The following is a 13,813-nucleotide window of genomic DNA, read 5'->3' on the forward strand; positions in this document are numbered from 1 at the left end:
CTTCAACTTAACCAGTGAATTTACTATCCCCATGTGTAAATTCCTTGACAGTGTATAATGTAATTCTCACCCCTTGCTAGCAAGTGAGTAGAGGAAAGGATCTTCCTCTATTTCTTGCATTTACTCAGTTACAGAGAGAGTATCATCTCAGTGTTAGTCTTACCTGGAAACCTGGAACTGTCTCATTCCAGGAGTGTAATCGATGCCATTACCAGCCTAGCCGTGCTTATGTGTTGCCGATTGCCTGAAGGGTCCACCCTACCAGAGCTGATAGAAATATTGCCTAATTGGCTTAAGGGGCCACTTGCACGTGACCAGTAGTCATAATTGTGATGCGTTATCCATTTCACTCAGTCATTGCTGTTGTGTAATTTCTAAGTTAATTAATTTAGTGAAAGTGTTCATTTTCCCTTGGTAATTTCTTCCATGATCTGATTATAAATATTAAATTACTGTTCAGAAATTCACTTTCACTTGGCAACCTTCAGTTTATTGCTTAATTTTGCATTTCTTTAGTTTATGGGCTTATGAGGGGTTTTTGTAAGACCAAGGTTATTATCTTAAAACAAAAAACCGCAGTCATTGCCTCGTAACCCGTAACAATATATATATATTGTATATATGCGTGTTTATATCACAGCAGTGTATAATGTCAGGTTAGTCTCTGGCAGATAGGGTGTTGACCTTTCCAGTCGGCTAAGTATATTCTGTGGTAAAATAACGTGGTTGGGCAAACTTCAAGTTGGTCAGTTACAAAAAAATCAATAGAAAGAGGAAGACATGGATGTACACTTGGTATAAAAAATTCATACATTTTGTACACCTACCAACATGCAACATTCTGGTAGTGATGAGCAGTAAAACAGCTGGGTGGGGAAGTTTTGACGAAGGATGTTGCCTCTTTGCTGATACTCATGCAGAAGTATGATGTTGGTGAAAAGACTCTTCTAATAAGTCTCTCAGCTTCACCCCCAGTTATAATGTGCATTTGCATCACTTTCAGTAGCACTGTATTTGATTAGATCATCACTATGACCATCATTCGACAATCCCTAACTTGAAGTTGGCCAGGATTGCAGGGAGATGTATTGGGCTGGGGAGATTTGGGATTGGCAGCATCCTCTTCCTTCACAACATTCTAAGGACAGCTAAGATTCCACCCCTCAAAGAACTAAGGCCTGATAAAAATTGCCAGCTAGTATCATCACCATTCACTTTCACGAACTGGAACATGGGCAGAATTGCTGGGAGCTGGACTGGACTGGGGAGACCCAGAATAAGCATTAGTACTTTCCCTCATGGAATACTATGGACAACTAGCATTCCTCCCATTCGGATTGTATGGCCTGACAACCTGTCAGTTCTTTTTTTTATTGAAGCTCCATTCAAGCTGTATGATTGATTTCTCACAAATTTTATTTTAATTCCATTTGCAAAATAAGAGGACTCATGTGAGGTCTGCAGGATGTGAACAAAGTTAATATTCTACAGAACTTCTGCCGAGGTCTGCTGGACTTGAGGGATTAAGCAAACATTGTAATAATTTTACAAACATGCAGGTGCTCACTAGAGTACTTTGTACAGACTATTCAGTTCTATTGCTCTGACGTGCCATACCATATACTAGCTAAGATGTTAGGCTGGACAATATTTTGTAAAAAAATTTTATAATGTGGCTAGTTTTAGTACAATATACAGTCAAACCTCGGATTTCGTTTGCCCTTGTTTTCTTACGATTCGGTTTTCGTTGACTTTTTTCGTTGAAATTTTGTCCCAGGTTTCATACATCCACTCTGATATTGCACAGTTGGAAATTCTCTGTCGTGGCCCACCGCTGACTTGACCACTCATCGGGCACCCAAACAAAGCATCCCATGCATTCTTGTGACCCGGTCTGCCTTTATTTCTCATTGAGTGAGCATCACCCCGCGCATTCATCCGAAACATTTCGTAGTAATCCATTGTATTTTGTGCTTTTTGACTGAGTGCGACTGCTAAATAAGCCACCATGGTGCCAAGGAAAGTTACGAGTGCCAGCCCTTCGATAAAGATGAGAAACACAATGTGGAAGAGTTGTTGGACAACCACAGCGAAGAGCTAACCACTGAAGCGCTGCAAGACCTTCAGCTGGAACAGCAGCAGACGGCAGATGAGGAATCAGAGGAGGAGGAGGAGGAGGGATAATGTGCCTTCTTCAGTGATTAAGGACTTGTGTGCAAACTGCAGTGAGTTGCAAAGTTTTCTGGAGAAATATCACGCTAACAAAGCTGTTGCAGACACAGCTTTGTTCAATTTTAGGCAAATCTGTTTTGTGTAACAGGGGTCCAGTGACTCTCAAGCTGATCCTAGAGCCAATAAAAAACAATAAAGGGAAGTAATCCCAGATAGGACCTTGATACCTGAAATCCTTGTGGAGGGGGATTCCCCTTCCAAACAATAACCTTTCCTCCTCCCTCTCCCCTCATCACCATCTTCCATTCACCAACAAGAATCTTCAGTAAAGGTAAAAGTGGAGTTAAATGTTCATTTTTCCATTTCATTAGTCATTTATATTTATTTCTCATTGTTTTCTATATGTAAAACTATATTTATTCTCTATAAACTGTATTTTTAAAAAATATTTTTGGGTGTCTGCAATGGATTAATTGCATCTGCATTATTCCTAGGGGAATTTTTGCTTCCGTTTTCATACAATTCAGACTTCGCCAGACTTTCTGGAACGGATTTTGTATGAAATCTGAGGTTCCACTAAATTAGATAATATAAGATATATGATGCTCATCATTATTGTAACTGCTTGTAAAACAAAGACTATACAGTACATGTACTATGTTAGGCTTGATAATGCATCAAGTCAACTTTGCTGACATTTGCAAATCATTGCCCTTCATTGTTAAAACAAAATACTGTAGAAAAATATGGAATGAGTAAATATGATAATACTGTACAGTTTTATAGTACATACACTGCAGCAGTGGGCTTGGGCAAAAATGAGCCAAAGAGGAATTTGAATTTATTTCTGGTGATAGAAATTCATTTCTCGTCATAATGTGGATTCCACAATAAGCTGTAGGTCCCGTTGCTAGGTAAAACTAAAATAAGTCTAATCTTTAGAAGAGCTGTTAACCAGCTCAGTGGTCTGGTTAAACTAAGATATCTTAACTTTTTTGTTGACACTCACCAGCTTTATAAATTTAAGTAGTTGGTAATACTTAAATACAATATTCTGTATTTCATGTGATCTGACAGATTGTGTAGGTTTTAATACATTTTACATAGTGAATAAGCTTGTGCATCAAGACTTCTTTATTAGCCGAAATTGGTAAAATTTTACTTTAAATCATTATCACATTCCTGAGTTGAAAGTATTATTCATGTGTTCTTTGAATGTTTCTTAGGTTCATTCCATTGGCAAGCGAGTAGTTTTAGAGATTTTGGACCCCCCACCACACCCCACCCCATAACATAAAGTTTGAGGAACCACAATGGGAAAGCAGGGTTTCTTGATTGGGGGAAAACACAAAACGAGTGAACCACAAAAATGGATTTAACCTAACCTAATCTAGGAGGGCTGGAAAAGGTAGGGAAAGGCACAGTAGATTCTTGCCCCCACCTAACCTAACCTAGGGGCTGGGTCCTTATCTAGCCAGGAGGCAAAACCCCTGGACTGCCCACCTAACCTGACCAAGGGTGCTGGGGTCTTACCTAACCGGGGGCCTTTGCTCCTTGGGCCTCCCACTTAACCTAACCTAGGGGGCTAGGGCCTTAACTACCCTAGGATGCTTGGGCCTTACCTAGCCAGGGGGCTTTACATCCCATGACCAACCTCTTAACCTGGCTTAGAGCACCATAAATCAGAATAACAGGGTTGCTAACTAACTTAACCCAATTTAGGGTGCTGGGGCCTTACCTAGCCAGGGTACTTTGAAAACCCCTTGACACATGGTTTCACTCTGGAAGTATGAAATTTATAACAATTGATTGGATATTTGGATGTATAATATCAATATGCTTAGAAGCCGAGCTCATATTTTCTATGATAGAGCTGAGAGAACTTACAATAAGGGTGCGAGTGGGATCTTGGTCTCCAGTGATGATGACCGTAATTAGTGGTTTAGCCTTAAGTCATCAGTCTGTGAGTTGATTCAAGCATGCCTCCTCTTGTAGGCCTAAGTTGTGTTCAGTGGCCTTCAGATTCAGAGAAGTCATAGCTTTATTTTTGGGTCTTGACAGTTATGGTGGCATAGAACCTGAAGGGCTCTTTCTCATCTTTAAAAAGTCTGCTGATGTCATTGCTGCTAAAATTAATACGATTTTCAGGCTAGTTATACCTGCAAGTTTTCCTTCTCTTTGGAGGAAGGGTAACATTGTTGCATTACTTAAGGGGCTAAGCCTGTCCTCATGCCCATCAGATTATAGGCTGATATCAGTTACCCCAGTATTATTCAAGGTTTTTGAGAACCTGTATTCTATGTGTCTTTGTAGGTTTGTTGAGGATAATACAGTAAGCTGCTACCAGCATTACATTTTGGATGTACCCTTGTCAATATGTGCCATCTTGAAGAGTGCTCTTGATGATGGTGCAAGGGCACACTTGGTCAGTTAGATTTTATAGTGCAGCCTTTTACTGTGTGAATACAGAAACACTTACCAACAAGCTAAGATTATTGGGAATTGGTGGATCTGTTATTATTTCCAATTAATTTTTAATAGGCAGAACCCAAAGGGTCTGTGTTGATGGTCAGTATAGTAACTAATAATGTCACTTGAGGTGTTCTTCAATGTAGTGTTCTTGACCTTTGATATTTATATATACGAGTGACTTGTGGCAAGGTCTGGAGAACAAACTGACTGCACACAGTATATGGCGATGATAGTACTCTTTTATCTGTCATTCCATCTGTGCACCCAAGGTTTGCAGTTGTACAGTAGAATCCATGAAAAGAGATCTGGCATGAAGCTTAACCTGTTTAAAATGCAAAGTATGATAGTTAATCAATTCAGAACACTTTTGCCTTTGCATCCTGATTTATGTTTAAATGGTACAATTGTAAATGTCAGTGACTTCAAATTTTAGGTTTAACTTTTGATAAATTACCTTGGAAAGCATTTTATGTAATACTGCTCCCTCTGTTTCTCAAAAAATTGATATCCTGGAGAAATGTTTCTGAATGTTTCACGATGAAACTATGTTATATCCAGTGTGGTCTTTGGGTGCCGACTCTCTTTGGAAACTCTTGGATAGCTTTAAGTCATCAGTCAAGTTTATTTTGCCACCACATAATGTTGACCTGTGGCACAGATGTAAAGTAAGTTCATTATGTTGCATAAATTGTGCTACATCGACAAACATCCTCTTCACTCGACCTAGCTGTTCCAGTTTTTAGGATCAGGTTTAATAGTACTCAGTTTGCTAGGAGATCTATCCTGGCTACAATTACAATGTGGAATAGTTTGGCTAGTATGGTACTGGAATCTTCTGACATCCAAATCTTTTGACATTCAAATGTTTTAAGTGAGGAGCCAATTCAAGTGTATCACATTTATTATTTATTCCTTCACTACTGTGTTTATTTATTCATTACCTTTTCCTATAACTCGTCTCTCTCTGCAGGCTGATTTCCCTTTGGAGCCCTAATATGTAATGTGCACCACAACTTTCAATGTAATGTCTATTTTAGCTTAAGCCTGCTTACTATCAACTTTGCACATAGAATAACATTTTCATCAAGAATAACATTTTCATCATTGTATGACAATTAATTTGCGTCAGGAGAGAAAGATAGTTGTGACAGCACTTAGTAAAATAAAAGTATAAAGCAATGAGAGATCATTCTCAGAGTGAATAACTACTTACTGTGTGCACACAACTTAGGCCCTCTAACACTACACACCTCCACCTCTCTTCAACACACTGCCCACTCTGTCCTTTTGTTTCTATAAAGAGACAAAGCGATAATGATGAAAAAGTCCTGAAAGAGAGAGAAAGATCCTCACCATCACTTGGAGTTCTAAAAGAGAGAGAGAGAGAGAGAGAAAGTTCCCATAGTTAGTCAGACTGAGCAATTCAAGCTCCATTGTTTAGCCACTAGGTTTGGCAGCCAGTCATTATCACAGAGCAAACCTGTGGTCACACGCTCATATGTCACTCAAGTCACCCGTCACTAGGTTCCTGACTACCTCCGACTGCATCCCCGTCAGCATGTTGTATCAAAACAGGTCAAATCCTGGGAATTAAATTAGTTATCTCGAGACTGCTGAGTGTCTTTCTTTAAACTGTTAACATCTCAGAGTGACCTGGTAAACCAGCATGGTTCTCACATAAAACACCTTGGTGACTAACTGACTAAATATGCCCATGCCCTACCAACTAAGAAGTCACCAACAGACTAAAGGCACCAAGTTCTTGCTTCCTTCTCTCTTTAGAGCACAAGGTCGTCCTCCACTAGCTCAGTAGACAAAGCATGTTTTTTGCATCCAACTCTGGTAATTCACGAACTCATTACTGCCATTTTTACCACTACAAGAAGGCACTAAATAACTAAGTACAGCATTTAGCACTGGCTTGCTTTCCCTGAAAACCCCAAAGTCATCCTCGGTAGACCCAAGCATGGTTTTTACATCAACCTGGGCAATTCTTGGACTCAGTACTGCTATACCTACCATTACAAAAACCCACTGATGGACTAAATATGACATTCAAGTTCTCTCTCTCTCTCTCTCTCTCTCTCTCTCTCTCTCTCTCTCTCTCTCTCTCTCTCTCTCTCTCAAGAACTCAGAATTGGCCAAGCTTGCCACAATTTAGACAATCGTGTAAGGAAAAAGATCACAGGATGCCCATGGACAAACAGACATGAATGACCTCTGTCTCTGTTTGCCTTCATTCTCAACTACTGAACCGTCTGTCTGGTTCTGGAGAGCAGACACACTCATACAATTCTGCCTTCTCAGCGTCAGTAGTTCAACAAAGGAGGCAGGCCGTGTCCTAGAGTTTATTCTAGACGCCCTCATCCTCTGGATGGCATGTTGGCTCAACTTGCTGGATGCTCCATAAGAAGTGCATCCTGGAACAAGCTCACTTCTCTGCTGATACTCCCAGAACTTGGCGCTGATACAATGCCCAGAAACAAGAAGAAATGCATTAGGAGGGAAATATGGCTTCATGGCCCCAACCAACATCTGGGACACCATCCCCAACACAGAAGATGGATGAATTGCTGAAGGCCTCCAAGGTCTTGTAACATATCACCACACCATCTGCAAAGCCAGGGATGACCAGAACTAGGACCAGGACCAAGACAACACCGTGTGTTGGAGCACCATACAAGCGGCAGCAGGAAAGGCGCTCCCACCCACCTTGAGGAGTTTCACATGTCTGGCAGTTTCTACGATAGAGACAGAGTAAGCCTGCATCTTGTATGTGTACTGGGATATAAAGTTGAGAGCTCAAGTTATATTCATTCTAATGAAAAGAATGGCAACAATTGCACAAGATTTGGCAACTGTGGGCCTCTCACAGAAAATTTCACAGATTTTCGTATCCATTTACCTTTGAGGGTAATGTATAAGTCTTCAAGCACAGATTTGACAGAGGGGCCATTCATCTTGGTATCTCCAGTATCTTTACGCGGGGTCTTCTCAGTCAGTTTCTCCAAAGTATCCACCCATGTGTTAAATTGATAATTTGTCATAGTTGGTGTGTATGTATGGATAAATACTAACACAGTTATGTTAATACTATATTACTGTTAATATTACTGATTATATTGGTTAAAGATTTTGAAGATGAAAATGCAGGGTGGTCCATGTCAGTGGTTACTGAGTAGTCTTTGTTAATTGCTGTGCCTGTATTTACTTCTATTGTAAGAACTGCAAGTGTGGGGTTAGTGTTTTAACCTAGCCACCGGAAGGCGGGTGGGGTGGTTGAGAGATGCAAATTAGCCCAACTCACAGTCCGTATAACATCTGCCAAAGCCAGTTATGAAATGAGCCGTTCTAATTATAAATACGTGGTGGAGCGCATTTAATTTCAGTGACCCTAACTAAGGATTTAACTGGGAAGAAGTTAATAATACAGAGTAGTTAAAGTGCTTGCGATTTTTGTTAAACTAGAAGAAATGATTATAATTGAAGAAGATTTACAGGCTATAAAGGACAACGGTTTCTTGGGTTCAAATCTCGCTCGGTACTGGAGGGCGATCGGCAGGGGTTTTCCAGACTTGTTAAAGGATTTTTATAACCTTTTCAACCAGACTTGCAGTATGTATTGTATTTCGTGTTTTCCATTCACTGCGTGTTTATGTCGATAGTATTGATCAAGATAGTTTTCAGTAACTTCTCCCTGACAAGTGCAATTCGTATGACACCAAGAAAAAGCTCTGTAAAAAAAAAGTCCTCTTTATTGCTTGAAGTTCTGTGAGAGAGAGAGAGAGAGAGAGAGAGAGAGAGAGAGAGAGAGAGAGAGAGAGATAATTGCTCAAATTTCTGAGAGGAAGGGTAGAGAGTCTCAAATTTAGTTAAATTTCAGAGAGAGAAATTCTTGTTACTGCTCAGAGTTCTGAGAGGGAGAGAGAGGCAGATTCTTATTCTTAATCAGAGTTCTGAAAGTGAAAATTTTATTAATGTTCACAGCTATATGAGAGAACGTGACAGGGAGAGATTCTCATTATTGGTTCAAGTTCCGAGATTAAAAGAAAGAGGGAGATTCTCGTAATTGGTCAAACTTTATCTACATTAAGTTTAAACTTACGTTCACAGAGAGAAACTGAGAGACAGAGAGAATCAGTTTTGGCAAATCTCAGCATCATTAATTTCTCTGAGAGGGAGATAAAGAAGTATAGTTGCTCATCTGCATCAACAGATGCACTCGGGTAAAGAAAGCAAGCCGGGGTCTGATTAAGTTCCAGCTTCATCTGCGCTAACTGATAAGCGTATAATTTTACACACACACACACACACACAGAATTCAGCATTAATAGCGAGATAAGGAAACATCCTCTTTCCTGGTCAAAGTTGAGATGCATGATAATCATTCTCAGCGATGGAGAGAGAGCGAGAGAGGGAGACTATTATTTTTTAATATTAGAGCTTTATCAACGAACAGCCAATTTATTTAACGGACACGCACACAAATACAGATTATTATCATTGATGAAATGGTTCTCTGACAAATTATATATATATATATATATATATATATATATATATATATATATATATGCGTGTGTGTGTATAAACTACACACATACATATATATTATATCTGAAAGAGAGACATTATTATGGCAAGTCATATTCAACTTCATGGACTGATAACGAGTGTTTCTTTTAGGATGCGAGCGTTTTCCTTATCGTCGTTAACTTTTAGGGTACTATAACTTCTTAATGGAAGTTAGCCGTTTCTTGCGTAGTTTATTTACAGGACAAAGCTATTAATTGATCGACCAGGTTTCTTTCATGATGTTAGTAGTGCTACGGTGTTACATAAACCGGGTGGATGAATGTTACAATGCCGCAAATATCGTAGAGAGAACTTCAGTTGAAGTCTATGATATTATTGTTTGGAAAATGTTAACTAGCGATCATTCATAAGAGCACAGAAGTAAATGACAATGTGTTTTAGACGTGCTTCTACAATGTGCGCAAATGCTTCATGGTCGGGTTATGATCAAGAATATGAAGCGTTGTGACTTCATTTTTACCCCCAAGAAGTAGTAAGCCAGTCCTTTGCTTATGCTGCGATCTCCCCGAAAACCATCTCTTCGTGTCAGTAATTTTCGTTTTTGTGTCATTTGCTTTAAAAAGACTGGCTCTGTATCACCGCGTACTTTGACCTTATTCGTTGTTATAAATGAACTCTCTTAAGATAGAAGAAAAGGTAATTCAACACAACGCATAGCTTATACATCGGGACTAGTGCTGGTTACCAATATTCGTGAATGTTAGTAACTTTAATCATTCTACGACTTTTTGTGTTGTTTACTTGTTTTCATATGCTTAGATATTAACTGTTAAATGACTGTTATGAAGCTGAAAAGAACTCTCCTCCTGAGTAAGTGAAGAAAACTAGAAAACGAAAGAAATGTAGTGACGTTTGGCACAAGCCAAGACCCATGTGATGACGTCATGGTCACGTGGTACAAATGGAGACCATGCAGGCGTAGGTTTGGAGCGCCGTACGAAGCCTGTGGTCTCTTGATTACACGTGTCCGATTTAGCTGTAACTGTGTATGAAATTGTCTGATGGTTGATTCAGGTGAGTGGTTGTTACCTTTAGAAGTGAAACATACAGAAAAATGGCGGTAAAACCCCCCTTTCATTCTTTACGGTGAAAAGTTTTTGTAGCCGGACAGATCGGAGTGGTTGTAGCAGCAATGTGTTGTGAGTGTGTCGTTGAGAACCATCGCACGCTAGCATATAATCACGTTTCGAGCCAGAATTCTGGTTGTAACTTTCATTCTTCAGGACAAACTGCAACGACTCCCTTTAGTTTATGAATTTTCCTTTCCTATGAGCCATAACACGAACTGGAAAGTTTTACCCTTATTGAGTTATAGCGGAGTAAAGGCAGGTGTGTGTGTAAGTGTCTGTAGTCTGAGGGGGATGGGTGATACCACTCCTAGCATTGGTTGGACCGAGTTTCGTCGTCAGTTAACGCTGTCTCTACGCGACGGACGGATGTCCTAGCGCTTCCGATATCTCTCACATCTTTTCGTTTTCATGTATGCAAATGAAATTTATTCTTTATCAACATGAACAACTCTCTTGTTATCACTGGGCAAACATATGGGCTCGGTGATAGCTATCTTTTACAAAGTGTTAGAGCGTGCTCTGTGCGGAAGGAACAAACTGATTGTTAGATGGTGTATTTCATCGAATAAATAAATGAAGACTTTCACCACCAACTCTTTTCCCTACGAAAGAATCGGATGACGTAGGATATGCGATTGGTTCAAACTTGCTCAGTTCGTGGGTATGATAATGTTTCAACTTTGATGATATTTCTAAGCATCGCGAATGAAGACGTTAGTGCATGTAGACCCTTTTCACATATGGGAAGTAGATGAGTCATTTTTGTTCTTCAGGTTTCGTTAGAAAGGAAAAAAGGAAAGAGCTTACCGAGTACAGTTGGTTCGCTTGTCGGAACAGAGAAGGTTATGAGAGGTGTCTGACTAGACGAGGACGCCTAAACTTGGACAGCATAGCACCTTCGTTTTTGTTTCGTTTGTTTCTGCTTAAGGCTCGGCATATGAACGAGACAGTTTTATAAAATGCTAAGCAAGCAGATGCTTGTAAGTATATGTTAGCTCATCCAAAGCAAGAAATCTGGAGTTTTGTGAGACTTTATCTTTGTACTGAAAAAAATTAAAAATTACTTAAATATACACTTGCAAAGTCCATCTCGATGCTGGGCAACCTTAAGAAGTCGGCGTCGATGAATTTGTATAGGCCTACCCAGTCTAATGAAGCAGTGAGTCAAGTCATCCAGGGAATTTTAAGAAAAATATAGAAACAGGCCTAGACCTGTTATTTTTTATATTGTAAAAATAGAAAACCGAATTTTCCGTTCAGTTGGCAGTGGAATATTTAAGTTCATTTATTTTGATTAGTTTTTACTACTTAATGTTAGTGATGACAGGTAATTAAACATAATAGTAATCATTTTCAGTGCCTACCACTTACTTCCAGTAATGTAAGAAAGAAGAAATCTCTGGAAAGATTGCTTGGTCACATGAAATGAAATTTGGACCTTTCTCTAGAAATGCATGTTGCTACCAAGATCATTTTTCCCATAATATATATCGAAGACCTACTTTCTGTTAGTTCGTTCACAGAGTTTTATTGTACAAAACTGAACGTCGTCCTTTGAGAGCGTTACTTTGATTGGAACATTTTAATGAAATTAAATTATAATTGATAACTACAGCTTGCTATTTTTCAAATCCCTGGGAGAGCTTCAAGTTGTGCAGTTTTAAATGCAAAACTAATGACCAGGCATTTTTTTAAGTTTTATTTCTTGATGCCTCATATATCAGGGCTTACTGATACCTCTATATTAGTTTATATTTTCTGACTGGTAAATGTATAGAAGTTGGAGGGCCTTTTATGATGATATTGGAAATTTTATATATATATATATATATATATATATATATATATAGAGAGAGAGAGAGAGAGAGAGAGAGAGAGAGAGAGAGAGAGAGAGAGAGAGAGAGAGAGAGAGAGAGAGATCTGTAAGGCTTTGCAAATATTCATGGTAATGGAAATACTTCATTTTGTCGAAATGGATCCGTATAGGTTAACCCGATGTATTAAAATCATGTGTTCTTTTGATACAGAATTACCCCGTGAGGTCAAGTAGTTGTTACAGTCCCTTGGGCAAAGCTGCACGAAGTTGACAGTAGAATCACTTAAAGACAGTCAATCATTGGCGTTAACGTTCCTGGCTCTTTCTCATACACACACATATTGTCTGTATATATATATATATATATATATATATATATATATATATATATATATATATATATATATATTTCTTGATGCCTCATATATGGGCTTACTGATACCTCTATATTAGTTTATATTTTCTGACTGGTAAATGTATATATATATATATATATATATATATATATATATATATATATATATATATATATATATATATATATATATGTGTGTGTGTTTGTATATATTTGGTTTTGTGTAGGACCAGTGATATACTTTATCTAATGAATCGATGTGACTAATATGCATATACATGAAAGTAATGTGAAATATTGAGTCACTCCTCTTCAAGTGGACATTCTGTAGTTGACATTCTGTTCAAGGAGTATATTTTTGCTGGGTTGGCCTTAGTTATAGAACGCAAACCGGTACATTTAAAATACATTTAACTTAGGAAAATCAATCGTTGCTTGTGTTTTCATTCAAGTAATGGAAAATTGCTTTTAATTAAACACAGAGTTAAAGCAGCCCCCACCCCCTATTAGACCCAAAAGGAAATAAGTAAAGCCCACGCACCCAAAACTTCAGAATACAAATATTCCATGTGGTTCGGATGACGACAGAGTAGGCTACAGACATAAATGCGTTAAGAAATCTGTTGCCGAGACAAATCGGTAGTTGGCTTTTTTCGATCTGGATTACTGCGGAACGGGAGAACCGGAGGACTCATTGCGTAATCTCGTAGCAGCTCTAGGCTGGTGACCCATATATCCACAGCTTTCATGTTATCGTCATCGTTGTTGGCTGGGCCTAAGTTTTACCGTAATCATACTGCCCTACGGCGTAGGTTTACCGTAGTGAAAGCTAGGTGTAGAATGGCATTGCTGATATACACTTTGTGTATAATGTGTTGTAAGCATTTAGCGCTGCTTGCTTGTGACTTGTACGTACATGTGTTTGACTTTTATTTCATATATATAGCCCGTTTCTGCAAAAAGACCTTAGGCATGATTCGGGTGATCCACACATTTCCAAAGTTGAAATTGGTCGTCGGTATTGCTTGTTCAAGCAAATGAAGCCACAGATTTACTGAATTTATATTTCATAGATGATAAAATAAACATTTATTACTTGAGCCAAATTCCATTGTCGTCTCCTGGCAACGTTGTATTCCAAGCAATGACGTCAGGATTTGAGTGTACTCCACGCTGAGTAATGTTTGGTTATATACAAGTTTTATTTTTGTTATATTTGTGTGACATGTTTAGTGTAACATTTGAACTGTGATATAAAAAATACATCGCAACAAGGTACAGATATCAGTGTAACGGATTCTTTATCTCAGGATTAACTTTGTGTGTAAATGG

The 13,813-nt window shown here is 38.7% G+C and overlaps 1 protein-coding gene across 5 annotated transcripts in view; it reads left to right on the forward strand.

The window, feature by feature from the left end:
* LOC136854667 (uncharacterized) overlaps positions 1-13,813 on the forward strand; it is a 254,920-nt gene that overhangs the window by 181,938 nt on the left and 59,169 nt on the right. The window contains exon 1 of one of the 5 annotated variants that reach the window (XM_067131259.1): positions 10,115-10,254. The exons of 2 other annotated variants lie outside the window; for them this stretch is intronic. The gene's annotated coding sequence lies outside the window, so the exon portion shown is untranslated. Of the gene's footprint in view, positions 1-10,114; positions 10,255-10,649; positions 10,721-13,813 lie in introns of those variants that run through there. 2 more of the 5 variants (XM_067131258.1, XM_067131261.1) reach the window with 2 other exon arrangements.

This window comes from Macrobrachium rosenbergii, chromosome 29 (genome assembly GCF_040412425.1).
Source record: "Macrobrachium rosenbergii isolate ZJJX-2024 chromosome 29, ASM4041242v1, whole genome shotgun sequence".
Lineage (NCBI taxonomy): Eukaryota > Metazoa > Arthropoda > Malacostraca > Decapoda > Palaemonidae > Macrobrachium > Macrobrachium rosenbergii.